The 19,379-nt window shown below is 34.2% G+C and overlaps 1 protein-coding gene across 7 annotated transcripts in view; it reads left to right on the top strand.

Annotated features, from left to right (window-relative positions):
• cyc (basic helix-loop-helix ARNT-like protein cyc) overlaps nt 1-19,379 on the top strand; it is a 163,744-nt gene that overhangs the window by 28,206 nt on the left and 116,159 nt on the right. The window contains exon 1 of one of the 7 annotated variants that reach the window (XM_076472615.1): nt 14,581-14,687. The exons of the other annotated variants lie outside the window; for them this stretch is intronic. The gene's annotated coding sequence lies outside the window, so the exon portion shown is untranslated. Of the gene's footprint in view, nt 1-14,580; nt 14,688-19,379 lie in introns of those variants that run through there. 7 annotated transcript variants of the gene reach the window in all.

Below are 19,379 nucleotides of genomic sequence, written 5' to 3' on the forward strand. Positions count from 1 at the left end.
CATAAGCTGGTACGAGGAACTACGCTTTGGAGTGCTAAAAAATGTTTTTAATTTTCGTGAGTCAACGCTCTGGGACAAAAGGGTAGAAATATAAAGTAAATAGCATAAATACGTTAACATGAAGGATAACTGTGACCTGAAGACATACATACAACTGATTCAAACTCTTCTTGGTCAGAGCTTATGTCTGATAACAAACTCAAGCTCAATTGCAGACCATATTTCTATATTTTTTTACAAAAAAACATGAAAGACGTTCATTATGTATTTGAATGGAAGAAAAATTTATGTATCTATATAAAAAATGTTATAGAAGCACGGAAATTTCCAGGAGAATTGCATGAAAGTATTTGTTTTAGATAATCAAATCATGTTTCCATTAGTTTGTTTGCAAGAAGTCATAAATTATGAGTAGATTGAAATAAGAAAAGTTCAGTATTCAGTTATAAACGTTGAAATAATAAGAGCTCAGTACTTGGCTTGTGATATCTGTATTTGATAAGAAGAAAAAATCTAAATAGATATGGCAACGTTAAAAAGATGTGAATATCCATGTTTCTGGACGTTCTGCATATTTTGAAATAGAAGCTTAAATATGTTTGATCTTGAATTTTACTTAAAAAAAACATACGTTTAGTCTTGGGAAAGAAGCGAACAAGTTAATTTTATTCGAATAATATCTTATCTCTCACAATTTTCAACGCTTGGGACTTTTTATTATAGTTTGTTAATACCATGTCAACCACAGTTTTTTGTTGTTAATTTAAGTTACCTCCTAGTTTGACATGGTTTTTCTCTTTGTTTTCGAATATTTTCGGAATATACTTAACCAGTAAAGAAAAACCTTTCATGTTTATTCTCTTTCGGAAAATAATAGATGTGTATAGCTCAGATGTTAAGGTATTGCTGATTGGTTGCATTTCTTGTGGTAAGTTGTTCAAAATTAGGAACGGTGGTATATAGCTTTAGAAGCTTTGTCATAAATAGAAACACAATTGGTCTATAACTGATGTTGACGTTGAAAATATTAATTTAATGTTTTTTGTATCTAGGAATTGGATGTAGTCTAGGGATTAGCGTGCTCGGAATGTGAACCTGAGGATTCGCGGTTCGCAACCCGTTTACACGGAAACACTCTCAATTTATAAGAGCGAAGGTCAAATCACACTATTCGCTCAGAAAAAGAATGCCTCAAGAGTTGGCAGCTGGTGCTTTTAACAAATTGTCTTCTTTTAATTTAAAAGCTCAAACTTAGAGAGGCTGTTCGCAGATAACGCTTTTTACATCTTTTCGTTAAGACTAAATTCACGAGACTTTGTTCAAACTCAGTTTCACTGTGTTTTGTTGGACAGTGTCCTTTTTCGTTTAATTTTTTTATTTTGGACAAGTGAAAGAATAAATTGTGTTTGATAACTTCGATTACACAGCTTTCTGTAATTATTTTCATAACTTAAGACATAAAAGATCAGATTCGAAAACAATCTTTCAAAATGACTTTCAGAAACAAAGAAATGTAAAGCTATGTCGAAATGATTAAGTTTATGTAAGGGACTATCCATGCTGTGACTACTTCAGAGATCGAACTCTGAATGTTAGAGCTTTGAGACCTAATGCTTGCTGAGTCACCAGAGAGCAGATATCGTTCCACTGTACTCGGTTTGGATTTTTACTTAAGTAAAAATCAATTTTTGAAAGACGTTGTCAGCATCTACATTATTTTTTTTTCCAATATTGAGCTTAGTCTTACTTAAGTCTCGAACCTTTTATTTTCTTTACGACCCCCAATAGTACAGCGGTGTGTCTCCGGGTTTACAACCCTAAAATTAGGGAATCGATTCCACTCGGTGGGCTCAGAAGATAGCCCACTTTGGCTTTTCTATAAAAAAACAAACATTTTCTTTATGATATAGTTTTTCGAACAAACTTCTTATCCTTTTATCTTGCATAAAACCGAGTTAAGAGAAAATCTTTAAATGAATGTAGTGTTTCATGATATACAAACTCATTACTAAAACAACTAATATAAAAACATGAATCAGGCATAACATATAATTTAAAAAAATGTATAAGGTTATTACAATTAAGGGGGACCCTTTATTATCGCATGAATCATCCAGGATTAAAACGTGAAATAGATTTAGCCTGCCCTCAGTGGTCTTATTTCAAACATTTTTGTAGAACAATAATTTCTTTAGTAATTTCTATATAAAATGAAAACGCGGAAAACCCTACCCACGTGGATTAGGGGTATAACATTGTCTGTTGTTGGTATACTAAGCAGCAGGAAATCAACCACCATACGCAGAATCTAGTCTCTAGCTGTGATGTAATGTTAATATTTGTAAGCTCTGATATTAATCGTAAGGCCGCGTCAGTAACGGCTTATAAAAGACAAGGTGTTAAACATTGAAATCTGACGAAAAAATTGAACCAATAGGCCTAATATTCATACTAAAAATCACAAAAGAGTGCGTATGGTTTCCCATATTTTCTTCCTTAGACTATTATAGATTTCAAGTCGAGGATGTGTAAAAGTATCATTTCACATCAATCACTTTTGCGCCAGAAAATCATTCATTATCCTTACAGTATAGACTTCCCAGCTGGACTAAACATGGTAGTAACTAAAGTCTATCCAAACTTATAAATGATATGCAATACGAGATATTTAATGTTACAGTGTTAACATGTCTGATTGGAAATCCTTAATGGGAAAGTATAACTCTAATCAAAAGCATTAAGTGCGAAAAAAGATGCCTCCTTAAGAAAAAAAAAAAGATTGAACATTAAAGGTAATTAAATGTACAGCGTTAATAAAACTTCTACCGCTGATATTTATTCATTAGTTAGCTAGACATGTTTTTGTTCAGCTTGGAGCATGATGGTTGGTAAAACAGCCTTGTATAAAACCGACAAAACATCGTTGATTTATGATGCAATGAGCGGAAGTATTATTAGAATGTTTTGTAGCGATGTTTGTTTACTTTGGTAAAGCATCTTAGTAGAAAATGTTGAAATACATCTGCTTCACCTGCTCCCTGTCTGAGACATTAATGCCCTGTTTTGAAAAGTTTTCCCTTTCTACATATTTTTTGATATTACGGAAATGTAGCAGATTGAATACAACAACCTCATACAAATCCGGAGCATGATTTATAAGCACGCAAACAACTCAAACATTAAACAAGCAGAATATCAGTAAACAAAAGCGGATTAACAATAGTTGGAGGGTGAGAGACGGGAAGGGGTGTTTGTGTGATAATGTACCTCACCTTTCTTGGCGTGAAAGGAAATATACTTATGTAATTAATGTTTTAAACGATTTTTAACCAATTTTTTTATTAAGTGCGAGTTTCTCGATAGGTGAATAGTAATTATCTAAATTTACAATGCTGAAATATGGGATTTGATTCCACACACAGGATAGAGTGCAGATATTTCACTGTGTAGATTTAAATTATAACAAGTAAACATACCTTGAACAAAAGCAAAATTTTACACACATAAAAAAATGTAAATTACTCATAACACCTTTTTTCGCAAACTGTGAATGACTCTTATGACTAATATCTATTTTTATGTGAAGAATTTGATTTCTCTTAATAGTCGTCCTAACTGGTGCCTGTAGGCTGCAATATAACTTTGGAGATGTTAGCCTGTTGAAATTACAGTAAGTTACTTCATAAGTTGTAAACGGCGTAAACTCTTCTTAGTGAAACTCCAATGACCTTTTCAAATGAAATTATGAATTTTTGAAGAGTTTGAAATACTCATTGACCTAAGATAGGTTTTCATCCTTTACAACGTTATCTCGAACATGTCTTTACAGAAAGGGCAGTTAACAGCTTCTGAATAGGTCTCATGTTAGAATAAAAGACTCCATTCGCTGCAACCAAAGTTTCATTTGTGTTTTGATGGCTTGCAGGTACGAGAGTACGTTTTCAATTCGTTTCAAAAATTAACTTCTGTCAAGTCATTTATTATCCTAGCCAAATTTCCATCCGACGTATATGCAAGTCACGGATTATTTGATTAATGGTAACATGATCAGGAAACGTAGACATAACTTTTCAAAGCTGAAAATCTGGTTATAGTGTGATCGATCTTAGTTCTGTCATGAGATAATCATTAACGTACAGTAATACGCTTGTGGAGCATATTATTCGATGTTTGCCTTTTTTATCGGTGTGGAATATCATTTGGTAAGCGTGGTTTAAATATCATAGCTCTAGTCAAAAGTTGGTGAGCAACTGATTTTTTTCCAATACATAGAAGAGTTCTTTCCTGCTAATGAGATCAAATGCATTTGTTAGATATATAAAAGGTATTTATATGGGTTTTCTTTATTTTCTGGACTTCTTTAGGGCTTCAGTTATTGTTCAGTTGTACTTTTAACTAGTTTTATAGTATAAAATTACGTAATCATCTTAACTCTCATTACAACCTTAGTCGGTTACATAATAATAAATATTATACATAATTCATTCACCAATCGATTTCTTCTGGAAGATCAAGGAATTGAAACATTTTGAACCATCATCCCATGTTGTTCCATGCCACTAGGAAAGACACTTTTCTCTCAATACCAGAGCAAATAAAAATAGCCGAGTTATTCACAAGTTTTAAATGTCATTCAAGCTGAGCATTAACCGACTAAAAATATTCTCTTATTTTCTTGCAACAGTCCTATTTGAAGGATTTCAGTCTGCTTCTATACAATACATTATTCAGAAGCAAGTTTTAACGTTTACAGTAACACATAAATGAATATGTTTACAAACGTCAATGTAGTGCCTGTAGAATAAAATAAGAAATAACAGTGTATTCCTCGATAAATTGTTTAGGCAGAGTATTCATGATGAAACTTTGTAGAATGGACGGCAAATGCCTGTTATGGAGACAGTTGCCGTCCATTCTACAAAGTTTTGTCAAGAAATAACAGCGTGAGATAACTAAATCAAGGAGTTTAAGCGAATTTCCATTTTCACATTAAGAGGCTTCAGTGACTTCAACATTTCATTTTAGCGAACAATCTTTGAACGTTGACAAAAACTGTCAAGCTGAAAGGTTTCTACCCCTCAGTAAGTCCGAATTATTCTAACAATAAAAATCGGTGTTCAATACCCATAGTGGGCAGAGCATAGAGAACCCAATACTTAGCTTTGGGTTTAATAAAAAAAAACGAACAAAATGTCATATATTTAAATAAAAAGTAAGTAACAAAAGCTATTAAATGGAAAACAAGTATGAAGTTATTCTCATTTAATGGTGTGATAAATATCTCGAAAGAGATCTAAAATCGTTATAATATCAACATCGTTATGTCAATAAGACAATAAATGTTTTTACTTTAAAGGGAACTTTTCCTACGAAAGAGCTTCCCGTGTGGATTATGCTCTTGAATTATAATATATTCCCTGAGATGTTTATTAAGATTTTATTTTTATAAGCATTGAAAAAAAATCATACTAGGAAAGGGAAAACGCTAGAAGCCGAATTTTTGGGTCGTTTAATAACCTACCAAGAGAACTATTTGGCAGAGTGTAGTTGCTCTGGTTACCATAGAAACTGAGTCATCCTACATGAAACGACTGATAAGATTGTACAGCACACATTTCGTTTGAGTCAATTTCTCTTTAATTTTCTAGGGGTAGACTTCTGTTTTAACAACATATTTATAATGTGCAGGCTAGTAAATCATGTTGTTAAGTTTACGGCCTGTGAAATGCGTAGTTTGTAAAGTATGTAAAAGCAGTCCGTCAGAATTCAACAACTCACTATCTGTTATTGCTCATGGTCTAAACATATATTTATATTACAAAATTGGTATTGTTTCTAGTAAAAACGATATATGAAGTATCACTTCTAACCATTGAGCTATAAGCTAATTTATTCTGTCCTAGGTTTTCACAGGAAAATAATTCCATTTACCCATTCTACTAACAATACCAAATGTATTGTCTATATTTATGTAGAAACTCTTTTTGTGACATATTTCTCATAAAATTTGAAAAGCAACGCTATAACATCATACCTTTTCTGACGGTTTTCTATCCATAATGCGCCCTCAACGGCTCAGCGGCAAGTCTCAAGGTTTATGATGCTAAAATTGTTTCAATACCCGTAATTAGCAAAGCAAAGACAAGCTCCTTGTGTAGCTTTGCGCTTAACAATAGATAAACCAACCGTAATGCAGTCTGCATTAATAATTATTTTTAATGATATGAGCGCCAAGTACACTATATAAGCACCATATATTGCTTAAGGTGACAGGGTTAGTTTTTTTTCACATGAAACACAGAACGTTGTGTATACTCAGTTCAAAAATTACATTTATTGCTGTACAGTGCAGGAGATGTTGATAAAAAAGTTATGTTTTTCAAATATGTTTTAAGCTCTATTTAATTTGAAAAATTATTGTGTCTTCAGTTATAAAACATTTAAGATTTCTAACTTTTAATTACGCTTTTTAAAACATTTTATTTTCCTTTTTAAAGTTTATTTTAAGGACTTTTCATTAGTCAGTTACCATACACATTCACTATTCTCTTCGGTGCTGTTACTGAGTTATCATAAACATTCATTATTCGATGCGGCACTGTTAGTCAGTTATCAAACACATTCACTGTTCGATTCTTTATTGTTATTCAGTTATACACATTCACTATTCACTTGTGTATTGTTAGTCAGTTATGATACACATGCACGATTACGAGACAAGCGTTCTAGCCACCTGGCCATAACGGGTCGTAATTCTCTTCTATCAATTGTTCAAAATGAGGAATATTGCTTAAAGTGTTCTGATGTTGTCTTTAAATATGAAATAAAGTTTAAATCTAAATTGTAATGTAACATATTATGTATTTGTTTCTTGCATACTAAATCTAGTTGGGCCTGGCATGGCCAGGTATTAAGGCACTCGACTCGTAATCTGAGAGTCGTGGGTTTGAATCTCGGCTACACCAAACATGTTCGCCCTTTCAAGCGTGGGGGCGTTATAATGTGACAATATCACTATTCGTTGGCAAAAGAGTAGCTCAACAGTTGGCGGTGGGTGGTGATGACTAGCTGCCTTCTCTCTAATCTTACACTGCTAAATTAGGGACGGCTAGCGCAGATAGCCCTCGAGTAGCTTTGCGCGAAATTCAGAACAAACCAAACGAAACCAAATTATAGTTGTGATGTTTATAAAAAGTTATATTTGATCGTACTATAAAATTATTGATAATGTGAATGTAAGGTTAGTTCTTAAAGTATATGTTTTAATGGACCAAAAAGTATTGCCACTAAAATTTAATAACTTTATCCATATTGACTAAATAAACGAAACTCATTTACTGAGCCACAAAACACAGCACAATAAAACATCACATTAGTTGCAAGTGTTTTTAGTTTAGAAAATAAAATAAATGGAGTTGTTTCTATGAAATAAAAGATATTTTTTTATTAATTTAAATAGAAAAACAGAAACACTGAGCCCTATGGATAAAGCTAAATAATTAGGTTTTGTGTCTACGTGTTGGGAAGCGCAAAGTTACATATACTCTTTATTTCTGTTCAAAAGAGTGACGATAAAATACAGCCAAAACATCTTGTAGATTAAATCTATCTTATACGATGACCTTTTTACTGTTAAATATTACAATTTATCTCGGGCGAGCCTCCAATTTATTACGTCACGTATTATAGCTTATAACTTCGAATGGTCCTGCATAACCAGGTGGTTCGGGCGCTTGATTCGTAATCCGAGAGTCGCGGGTTCGAATTCCCGTCACACTAAATATGCTCGCCCTTTCAGCCGTGGGGTCGTTATAGTATGATAGTCAATCCCACTATTCTTTGGTAAAAGAGTAACCAAAGAGTTGGTGGTAGGTGGTGATGACTAGTTGCCTTCCCTCTAGTCGAACACTGCTAAATTAGGGACGACTATAGCAGATAATCCTGATGTAGCTTTGCGCAAAATTCAAAAAACAAAGAAACTAATTCATAGACTTACCGCTGTCCCAGCGTAGGACCTTTTTAGGACAAGAAATTTAATTTATGAATTGGCGTTAATCATTATATTTATGACGAATTGATAATAAATGAATTACATAAGTTCTGAGCTAATTAAAATAAAATTGGGAAGTTTAAAGAATGATAAGGCTCCTGGGCAAGATAATATTTTCCCGAGGGTTTTAAAAAAGGTCAAAGTATAAGACGAAACTAGGAAAAATTAAGCCTAACAACAAAAAATGGACAAAAAGAAGGAGATCTGACCCCCTCAAGTTTAAAGATAAGAGTTTAGGAGTCAAAGAAAGGCATAATAGCATGATAACATTCCTAGTCATGTGAGGTAACAAAGGAAAAAATTGAAGCATGCATGCACCAAAGTATTGATAAATGTAATTAAATATAGACTTGCTTATGTGGATCGGAAGTAAAAAACATAAAATAAAGAAGCACGGAACGAATTACAGTGAGTAGGAAAGAAATACACATGAATTTTCGAAAAGCATGTGATAAAGTGCTATAAGAAAAGGCTTGTAATGAAATTTACTTCTATAAGTGTAGCGGATAAGTTAACTAATTGGATAGAAGAGTGGATTGATGGAAGAAATCAGAGGATTGTTGTAAATGGATCTCAGTCAGACTGGATTAATGTTACAAGTGGTGTACTTTAAGGGTTCATTCTTAGGATATTTACTCTTTGATTTATGTTAATGACGTAGGTAAAGGAACTGTCAATAAACTACTTAAATTTGCTGATGATATCAAGGTATTGGGTGTTGCTGGCTGTGGAGAGGATGCTTCTGCTTTACAAAAGATGGATTTTAATTACGAAAAGTGCAAGATATTGCATAAGGGTAAGTATAATCTGGATTGGAATAACCTTAAGAGTGTCATGAAATAAAAGTATTTTGATGTAATTATTGATCAGTCTCTTGAGCCATCCAAAGAGTATGATGTTACTCGTGGTAGAGCAAATGGGATTTTAGGTTGTATCTACAGAAATATCGAATACCAGACTAAAGAAGCAATACTTTCATTACATAGATCACAATTGGAGAATTTTGTTCAGTCTTTAGCCCCTTACCTCAGGAAAACATTAAATTGTTGGAAAGGATTCAAAGGATATCCACTAAAATAGTACCTAGAACTAAGGCGTTGTCATTTGGGGAAATATTAAGATTCTTAAAATTATTTTCTCTTGAAAAAAGAAGAGTTATAGGGGATCTAACTGAATTGTTTAAGATTGTAAAAGGAATTGATAATGTTGATGCATCAATATTTCTCATATTTAACAGTGTGAATTATAGAACTAGGAGACACAAATATAGAATTAGACAAGGTAGAAGCTGTCTTCAGCTAAGATAATTTTATATTTCAAATATGGTGGTTGGTCATTGACATGGGTTGCTTTCACATGTATCTTGTGGAGACAGTAAATTCGAGTTAGTTTAAAAGAAAGCTAAATATATATGAATGTTAAGGGCTAGCTTTAATTTAAAAACAAAGTTTTAGTTTGGCTTAGAGGACGGGACAGCCTAGAAGGATCAATAAGTCCTTTGTTGTCTCTAAGTGTTAAACATAGTATGCCATTTAACAGTTTACTTCAGTGAATTACATGATTACATTAACTGAAATATGCCACTCCCTTCAAATATATTAATTAAAGTATTGGGACAGTCTGTCCCAAGTTGTTAATAGAATCGTCTACACTACATTCACATTACGTTTGAATCCCATGCTTCATATTGATAACGTTTATAAAGTTTCGAGAACTGTTAAAATTAAAACTCAAATATACGTTGTTTAAAAACTTAAACATCAATACACTGCTGGCCAAAATCTTAAGGTTAATGAACATAAAGAAAAAAATGCATTTTGCCTTGTTAGACTCAACCACATATTTGAGTAGAGCTTCGAAAGATGAAAATAAGAAAAGGGAAAATAAAAATAAAAAGCTTTTTTAGCATTTTATAGGAAAAATGTGAATACTATGAAATTCGCCTAAATACTAGCTGGTCAAAAGTTTAAGACCATACTGAAACGAAGCGTTAATCGGTAAACACGTAACGAAATTTAGTTATTTGTGTTCAAGCATTAGCGTTGTCAATATCTCCCACTGACATCTCCTGTGTTACATTGGGTAAAAACATGGCAAAGGCTAAAACGTTGAGAGAGTTTGAACGTGGCAGAATTGTTGAGCTGCAAGAGCAAGGTATCTATCTCTCAACGTGCCATCGCTGGTGAGATTGGGCGTAGCAAAACGAAACAGCTCGGTTAAACTTTGCTGAGAAGCACCAAACATGGGACGTAGAAAAGTGGACGAAGGTTTTGTTCTCTGATGAGAAAAAATTTAACCTAGATAGTCCAGATGGCTTCCAACGTTACTGGCACGATAAGGATATCCCACCGGAGACATTTTCTACACGACACAGTGGAGGAGGTTCCATCATGATCTGGGGTGCTTTCTCCTTCCATGGAACAATGGAGCTTCAGGTTATACAGGGGCGTCAAACGGCAGCTGGCTACATTGGCATATTGGAGAGAGCATCCTTATTGACTGAAGGCCCTCGCTTGTAATGAAATGACTGGATCTTTCAGCAGGAGAACGCTGCAATCCACAATGCCCGCAGGACAAAGGACTTTTTCATGGCGAATAACGTGATTCTTTTGGACAATCTAGTGTGTTCGCCCGAACTGAACCCAATTGAAATTGTTTGGGGGTGGATGGCAAGGAAGTCTATAGAAATGGATGTCAGTTCCAAACAGTGCATGATCTTCGTGAAGCCATCTTCACCACTTGGAATAACATTCCAGCTAGACTTCTGCAAACGCTTATATCGACCATGCCAAAGCAAATTTTTGAAGTTATTCGCAATGACGGACTGCAACTCATTACTGGGACCTCTTGTTGGGCATTACCTACCCTGTTTAGGACTTTTTTTTGGTATGGTCTTAAACTTTTGACCAACTAGTATTTAGGCTAATTTCATAGTGTTCACATTTTCCCTATTAAATGCTGAAAAGGTTTTTTATTTTTATCTTCCCTTTTCGTATTTTCATATTTCGAAGCTCTACCCAAATAAGTGGGCCTCCCAGTGGCTAAGTGGTATGTCTGCGGACTTACAACTCCAAAATCCTGGTTTCGATAACCGTGGTGGGCAGAGCACAGATAGCCCATTGTGTAGCTATGTCCTTAATTCTAAACAATGACAATGGCAAATAAGTGGTTGAGCCTAACAACGCAAAATGCATATTTTTTCTTTATGTTCTTTGGCCTTAAGATTTTGGCCAGCAGTGTTTATACATTTAGTTCATACTTTTGTTTGTTTGTTTTGAATTTCGCGCAAATCTACTCGAGAGCTATCTGCGCTAGCCCTCCCTAATTTAGCAGTGTAAGACTAGAGGGAAGGCAGCTAGTCATCACCACCCACCGCCAACTCTTGTGCTATTCTTTTTCCAACGAATAGTGGGATTGACTGTAACATTATAACACCCACACGGCTGAAAGGGCAAGCATGTTTGGTGCGACCGGGATTCGATCCCGCGACCCTCGGATTACGAGTCGAACGCCTTAACACGCTTGGCCATGCCGGACCATCCTCATACTTTTATCAGGCCTGGCATGGCCAGGTGGGTTAAGGTGTGTTACTCGTCATCCGTAGGTCGCGGGTTCGCATCCCCGTCGCAACAAACATGCTCGCCTTTTCACCCGTGGGGACGTTATAATGTTGCGGTCAATCCCACTATTCGTTGGTAAAAGAGTAGCTCAAGAGTTGGCGGTGGGTGGTGATAACTAGCTACCTTCCCTCTAGTATTACACTGCTAAATTAGCGACGGTTAGTGCTGGTAGCCCTCGAGTAGCTTTCCGCGAAATTCAAAAAACAAACATACTTTTGTTACACAGTATCAATAATATGCAAACAAACTCAATTCAGTCTTGCTAAATGATTAAGGTATTCATGAATCTCCCTCTCTCTCTCTGGTGTTCGGGTATATATAATTCTATACCCAGGAGGGTCAGGTACACCAGACCTCTTCCTCCTTTCATTACATTATTGGAATTGACTGATTAATATGGATTAATATCAACTTAGACTGGTCCTTTTCAGGGCAATGCCCATTTATATTTCTCTCTCTCTCTCTCTTTTTTAAGTCTAGTACGTAGGTGGCTGTTTTAATTTAGTACTATTTTATTTATTATTACTATTTAAATTTGATTTTATCTGAAGATCAGATGTACAAATTTAACGGGGAGAGGTGTTGGAAGAAATAGCACCCTGGATATTGATATGTTATTCCCTGAATTTATCCATGTTTAACAGAGTTCATGATGTATGTTAACATTTGAGGTAGGTACTTTTCGATATTTTTCATAATTATTTTAATGATTATATCTGTTAGACTGTTTTCATTATTTGGATTTGTGTATTCTGTCAATATTTTAGAAAAGGTAGAAGTAATGGCGTTGGTTAGTGTGTTTTCAATATTCATAGTGTGGTTTTGTGTGTGTCTTCAGTTGTTTTAGGTAAATCTTCATTACTTGTTGATGGTTTTTCCTGTATGAATGATGTTTTCTTGACTACTTCAGCATACGAGTTTGTTTGTGTATTTGTGTTTTCTGGTGCTGGAGTGGTAGTTAGTTTTGACGGTTCATGAATTTTGTTTGTTTGTGGCTTGTTCGTGTTTGGATTTTTAAGTTAGTATAAGTGTGACTTAATTGATTTGTATTTCTGGCAACCTTTATAGTTTGCCGTATGTTCTTCCCCACAATTACAGCATTTAGGTTTGGGGTTTTGTTTGGCCCATTGTGAAATGTGGTGATTTTCTCCACAACCTACACAACGCGCAGTTGCTTGGCATGCTGCTGTTACATGTTTAAACTTTTAGCATTGGTAACACTGTGTGACAACCACTGATGGTGTTTTGGTTTGTTCTACTGTGTATTTATGATACCACACTGTGATACCATTATTTATTAGCTGGGTTATATCTTGGGTATTTTCTGTAATTACTTCAATTAGATTAGTTGGTTTTTTAGTTATATTAAAAATTATTCGCTCCACTGAAACGTGTTTTATGTTTAGTTCACTTAATTTATCTTTAATATCTTCTATGTCAATAGAGTGGTGCAACCCCCTTATTTGAAAAGATTTGGGTGTTGGCCTAGTTCCAGGTAAGTGTATAGTTATGTTTCCTGTTTTAAAAGCGTCTGAAGACCATTCTTTCAGTTACCGTTGGATAAATAACTAACTTGCCACTCCTGTCTACATAACTTTCTCCGCAATCACTTAATTAATTTATTCTTGCCTTGTGTGGGGTGAAGAGAAACAGTAGTTTCTGACCGCCCCTGGTTATTTTTCGTTCGACTTTTGGAGAACGAAAGAATAATTTAACCAAAACACCTAGCAAGGTATGTCTTTCAGTTATCTACTTAAGTCAGCGAGTTCCTGTCCTTGAACGAGGACCCCGCCGCGAGACAAACGCTTAACGTTAGTAATGTTATTTTTAAGTTTACACCTGAATGTTTCCTTTGCTAGTTGTGGTTTGTTGTAATTTCATGGTATGCCTTGTATGATAATGGCATTTTTGGTAATTTTTTTTGTGTGTTTCTGTGTTTGTTAGTGTTTGTTTTTCTTCTTTTTTCTGACTTCTAGTCTTCACTAGTGTGAAGCCTTCGTCGTCAGAATTTGTTTCGTATGGTTCCTAATTTCTGTTAGTTTCAATATCCAGAGTGGGGTTTTTAGCATTTACATTACTAGTTGTTAGTTTTTCATTGTCTAACAATGTAGCCTCAGCTTTATTGTCGACAGCAGTAGACTTTATATTTTCTTCAATTACTTTATATATTTTGTTCTTTTTTCCTATCTTTAATTTGAGTAACATCCACTGGGCAGACTATAGTCTTTAGCTCTTCTTTCGCCAGTTCTATTAAAGGTTTTAAATTTATATTTTCATTTATCGTTAGGCCACCTACATTAGACTTACTTTTTGTTGAACATTGACCTAGGCCTTCATTTTTCTACGCCATTGCATCTTTCGGCTTGCAGGTCTTCTTCGGCATTTCGGCCGGTATGGCTCGTAACTTCAAATAGTAAGTAGCCTAGATAGAATTATATGAAGTAATAGTTCTCGACAAACTTGCTCTTCACTCAATTTTCCGTTTTAAATTTGCTAAGATCAAAAATACGTCTGCTTTCTTTCACTCTCGCCAACAAACTCCGTATTCATGAATGTTTAATATCCCTCGAGTATTTTAAATTTTGATTTCTTAGCTATGTTTTTAATTCGTTGTGATTTTAGGATATGTTGCGTTATTTAAGGGTTTAATTACTTTTACATGTATCTACATTTCTGTTATTCTTAGCTGAAGTTTATCCATGCTATTTTATTATCCTTTTGACTTTTAAATTTAAATCAATTATCATATTTACTTGGGGAACAACTCCTGCTTCACATATGAAACGTGTTTTGATTGTGGTATTTTACGCGCGTTCGCAGAACAGGGTTTTCAGCCGAATTTCCTATTTTTGTTATGTAACGAACACTGGCACTAAGTTCATGTACATGTGAACATTTGGCATCTGCTCTCCACCGGTTGAATGATTACTTGAGGTGTACAGAAACTGAAGAAGGACTGTGTGCTCTGGGTATAATACACATTAGTTAAGACACTGCTGTCAACGTTAAAACTGTATGTAAGTTATTTATGCACGTATATTGTTGTACAGAGTTGCCTAAATTTGTAATATAATTTAACAATTAATAACTACTCTGTATGTAGATAGTAGAGTAATTTACTATAGTAAAACGTACATATTTATGTTAATTTAAGTCTTATCACCCCATGCAGTGTTATAACAGAATGATGATAAGAGTAAGTAAATACGGTTATAGATTTTAGTATTTATATGAAGAACGACGTTTATGAGGGTAATGTGCAGATTTCCTGAACTGGACTCTGTAAATATTCGCGGTTTGTTGAAGCGCCCGGGGTTTCAGATGGCGGCAGCTTTTCATGTATTTCTATAATGGATTGTTGTATGCATAATAATAGTAAATGTTTCTATATATGAATCTCTCGTGTATTGTAACTTATGAGACCATAATAATTATATACTGCGAGATCTTATTTATGATGATAAAAGTACACACTATTTACTATTACCAAATTTGCCTAGTGATAATGATTTAAATTTTGTTTAATAAATTCATACGATGCAGAACATTGTTCAGGAAATTAATTGTTTTGTGGAAGAAAATGTAAATGAGACGATTAAACTATTTGTAATTACATAATTAATAGAGTATAACATAGATTGTTTCAAATGCAAGTTTATGGAAGCCTGAAATGCTAGAAAAACAGTTTTGCCTTTCCATTAATTTTATAATAATTTAAAAACCTTATTTTCAACTAGAAAATATGATTGTATTAATCGAACCCACACCTGAAATTTCATTACGTAATTAGCTTACTTATTTCCATTGCAATTTTTGCAGGTGAAGATTTCTTAGTAGGTGAATTGTAATGATTAGTGATATTTTTAAGTTGCTAAATGAATACATTAGTGAAGAAATTGGTAGCATAAATGTAAGTGCGTGAGCAGGGTTTGCTAATTTGTTGGGCTGTGAGTGTAGTGAAATTGATAAGTGTGGAAAGTAGTAAAACTCAGCTATAAGTTATGGCATTAAAATATATCAATATTTCATATGCAGTAAAAGCTGTTTCGACAAAATCCAGTTACTGCCAAAAGTGATCCCTGATTTGTTGATTTCTGCTCGTAGCTCTATATCAATGTTTATTGACAGAAATCACTAATTACATCTTTCCTTGGGCATCCGTAGTGAGATATACGTTCTGTTTTATTTGCTTTACTTATCAAATAAAAGTTGGGCTAATATTAGGATTTAATAAAACAGAAAACTGTTTTACGTCAGTTACATGGTTAATTGAAGTCAAGACCTGGGCGTTTTTATATTTTTTATCCGCGTTTTTAATAAGATTTAAATACAGTTCATTTCTTGCAAACAATATTGGAATAGACATGTATATCACGGTACCCATTTCAAGAACTATAATAAATACCCTCTACAGCCTTATAGTGGTTTAATTTGAATTTATTACCATGTTAAAATATTCACTTTTTTATACATCTTGTCGCTGAAGGATAACGGAAACATGAGGTTTTTAAGAGAATGTTTATTTTTTCTGGGAAAGGGGTGACCCTGAGTATTTAAGGGTAATAATAATTTATGAGAAAGAGAAAGCTGAAAACTTTAGTTTTTTACACAATATATATCTCAAGTATATATTACTATTTATCTCATGTACATGTTACTTTCTACGATTTTATAGAGTTGCGAAAAGAATTTAATGTCTTTAAAAACTCTTAAGTCTTCCATTGATTGGCTCCATGACATGGATGATTAAAACACTTCATAAAATTACATCAGGTAATATTAAATTGGTAAGAATGTTTTACCCTTTTTAAATATCAATTGTTATTTATCCTTTTATTTTTCTCAACTTGTAAATCTACTCGCGGTGACGTTAGATTTAGAACCATTAGACTGTTATTGATGTTCGAACCATCAGACTTATTAATGTTCGAACAATTAGACTATGATTAATATTCGAACCATTAGACTGTTATTAATGTTTGAACTATTAGACTGTTATTAATGTTCGAACCTTTAGACTGTTATTAATGTTCGAACCATTAGACTGTTTTTAATGTTCGAACCATTAGACTGTTATTAATGTTCGAAGAGTCAACCTTCCATGAAAGTACCTACATCAAATAAAGAATTAAGTCCTTCATCTAATACCTGGTATAAGTTATTCTTGTATATACACTTTTTCGCACCAGTGTCAATGCACAGTCACTTGACAAAACAAGAGAAATGTATGTACCTATTCTAGTTACCATGTACAAAAGTTGTCTTCTTTAGCCAAAAAGGGCCCGGCATGGCCAAGCGTGTTAAGGCGTGCGACTCGTAATCTGAGGATCGCGGGTTCGCATCCCCGTCACGCCAAACATGTTCGCCCTTTCAGCCGTGGGGGCGTTATAATGTGACGGTCAATCCCACTATTCGTTGGTAAAAGAGTAGCCCAAGAGTTGGCGGTGGGTGGTGTTGACTAGCTGCCTTCCCTCTAGTCTTACACTGCTAAATTAGGGACGGCTAGCACAGATAGCCCTCGAGTAGCTTTGTGCGAAATTAAAAAACAAACAAACAAACAAACAAACTTTAGCCAAAATACTAAACTGAAGGGACTTATCCTTTTATTTTAATTTATAATGAGTTAATTGTTCCTTGAAATTTGAAATTTTGGTTTGAATTTCGCGCAAACCTACTCTAGGGCTATCTGCGCTAATCGTCATTAATTTAGCAATGTAAGACTAGAGAGAAAGCAGCTAGTCATTACCACCCACCGCCAACTCTTGGACTACTCTTTTACCAACGAATAGTTGGATTGACTGTCACGTTATAACGCCCCCACCGCTAAAAGGGCGAGCATGTTTAGTGTGACAGGGATTCGAACCCGCGACCCTCAGATTATAAGTTGAGTGCCTTAACCATCTGGCCATGCCAGGCCTGACTATTCCTTGAAATATTTAAGTACCGTTTGCTTTGTATATTGATTCAACTAAGTGTTAATGTAGAAACTGACGAAATAGCTCCCTGCTAATACAGCGGTAAGTCTACAATCAGGGGGTTTGATTCCCCTCGGTGGGCTCAGCAGATAGCCCAATGTGGCTTTGCTATAAGAAAACACACACACAAACTGACGAAATATGCTTTTTGTTTATTTGTTGGATTTTACACAAGGGACGAGAAGGTAAACGGGTATGAGATTGTAGGGGCATTGCAGTAGATGTTAAGTTATTAATTATATAGGTAAAAAGGTGTTCCTTTATATTGGTTTAATTTTGGTTTTACTTGTTACATAAGTAGGGCTTCTTTGATTTTGCGTTTGTTTATATTTGTTTCCCAGCTTAGTACCTGTGTGTTTTATACTGTTGTGTTTATTTGTTTTGCAGTGTGCAAACGGAAATACTTTAAACACCCTGTTAAGACCATATTATGAAATCACTCCCTACAGTTCTAAAATATACAATAGAACAGACCTATAGAACATGAAATAAAAACATAATTTCAAGATTTGACGCCAGTAACTTAAGAATTTTTACTTATGTATAACTATAACACTTTTGTATATGTGCTGAGAAATCGGTTAGTGTTACGACAGAAGTGTATGTGTGTGTATAGAAAGTCTTGAAACATCTCTTGATAAGGGTCAGATTCGTACTACTTGCAATTAGTTTGACTCACATATATTAAAACTTCGTGTACATACGTACTTGAATATCAAAAGACAGCAGAAACTGATTTATTTTACCAGAGTCGCCAGAATAGAAACAAGTAAAAATTTACTCATTATACTGTAAGGATGCAATTATGTACTTTTACGATAAAATAGAAAATTATAACAAAGTATATCATTTAGTCTTCTATGAGCACCAAATACAGAAAAACATTTTGAAAGACTTAGAAATTTATTAAGCGCACCGTCAGATTTTGATGCACCTTATGTTTTGTAATAAAAACAATAAACTAAGATATTTAAGTATCTCGCAATAGGTTTGTTTGTTTTTGAATTTCGCGAAAAGCTACACGAGGTAATTCCGCCTTACCCCTACTGTGGCAGATGTTGAAAAGGTCCTTCCCCACATATTTACACCTGTTAGTAACATGATAATTATTTGGTCATTTTCTGTTTTGTAGTATGTGACTTGTATTAGAGTTTCTCGTTTTAATACTAAGATTGAGTATATACACACATATATAGTTACAAACATATCTGGTAGTGTCATATTCATATGTAATTTCAGGAACGATATAAATGTTACCTTGTGTGTAAGTAAATGTGTTTAGAATCAGGTTATTTCCCACGCACAGTTTCGTCGTTGCCTTTCCCTGTACTCCTTAATAAGGTAACAAGCTGGAAGGTGTTTAGGAATACTGACATTCTTCACACACAGCGATTTTTTAATTTCATTTTCAAAACATGGATATCCTGTCATCTACTGGAGAGAGAGATGTAAAATTGTTCACGGTTTACAGTTTATTAGTTACTATAGGAAACAAGGTAATGTTTCACAAACCAGTTGTCATTTGACAACAAAAATATTGTATTTACAGAACGTATTAAAGAAATTTGATATGCAGGTTTTGTTTTTCAGGCTTCTAGCTAACACAGTTTGAAACAGTAATGAAACATGATGAAGGTAAAAACTAGAATAGGCTAATAAAGAAGACAAAAAGATCTATAATTATTATGATTATAAACTGAAAAACTAGAAGTATGGCAATTTAAATCCCATTTA

This window comes from Tachypleus tridentatus, chromosome 12 (genome assembly GCF_004210375.1).
Source record: "Tachypleus tridentatus isolate NWPU-2018 chromosome 12, ASM421037v1, whole genome shotgun sequence".
Taxonomy (NCBI): Eukaryota; Metazoa; Arthropoda; class Merostomata; order Xiphosura; family Limulidae; genus Tachypleus; species Tachypleus tridentatus.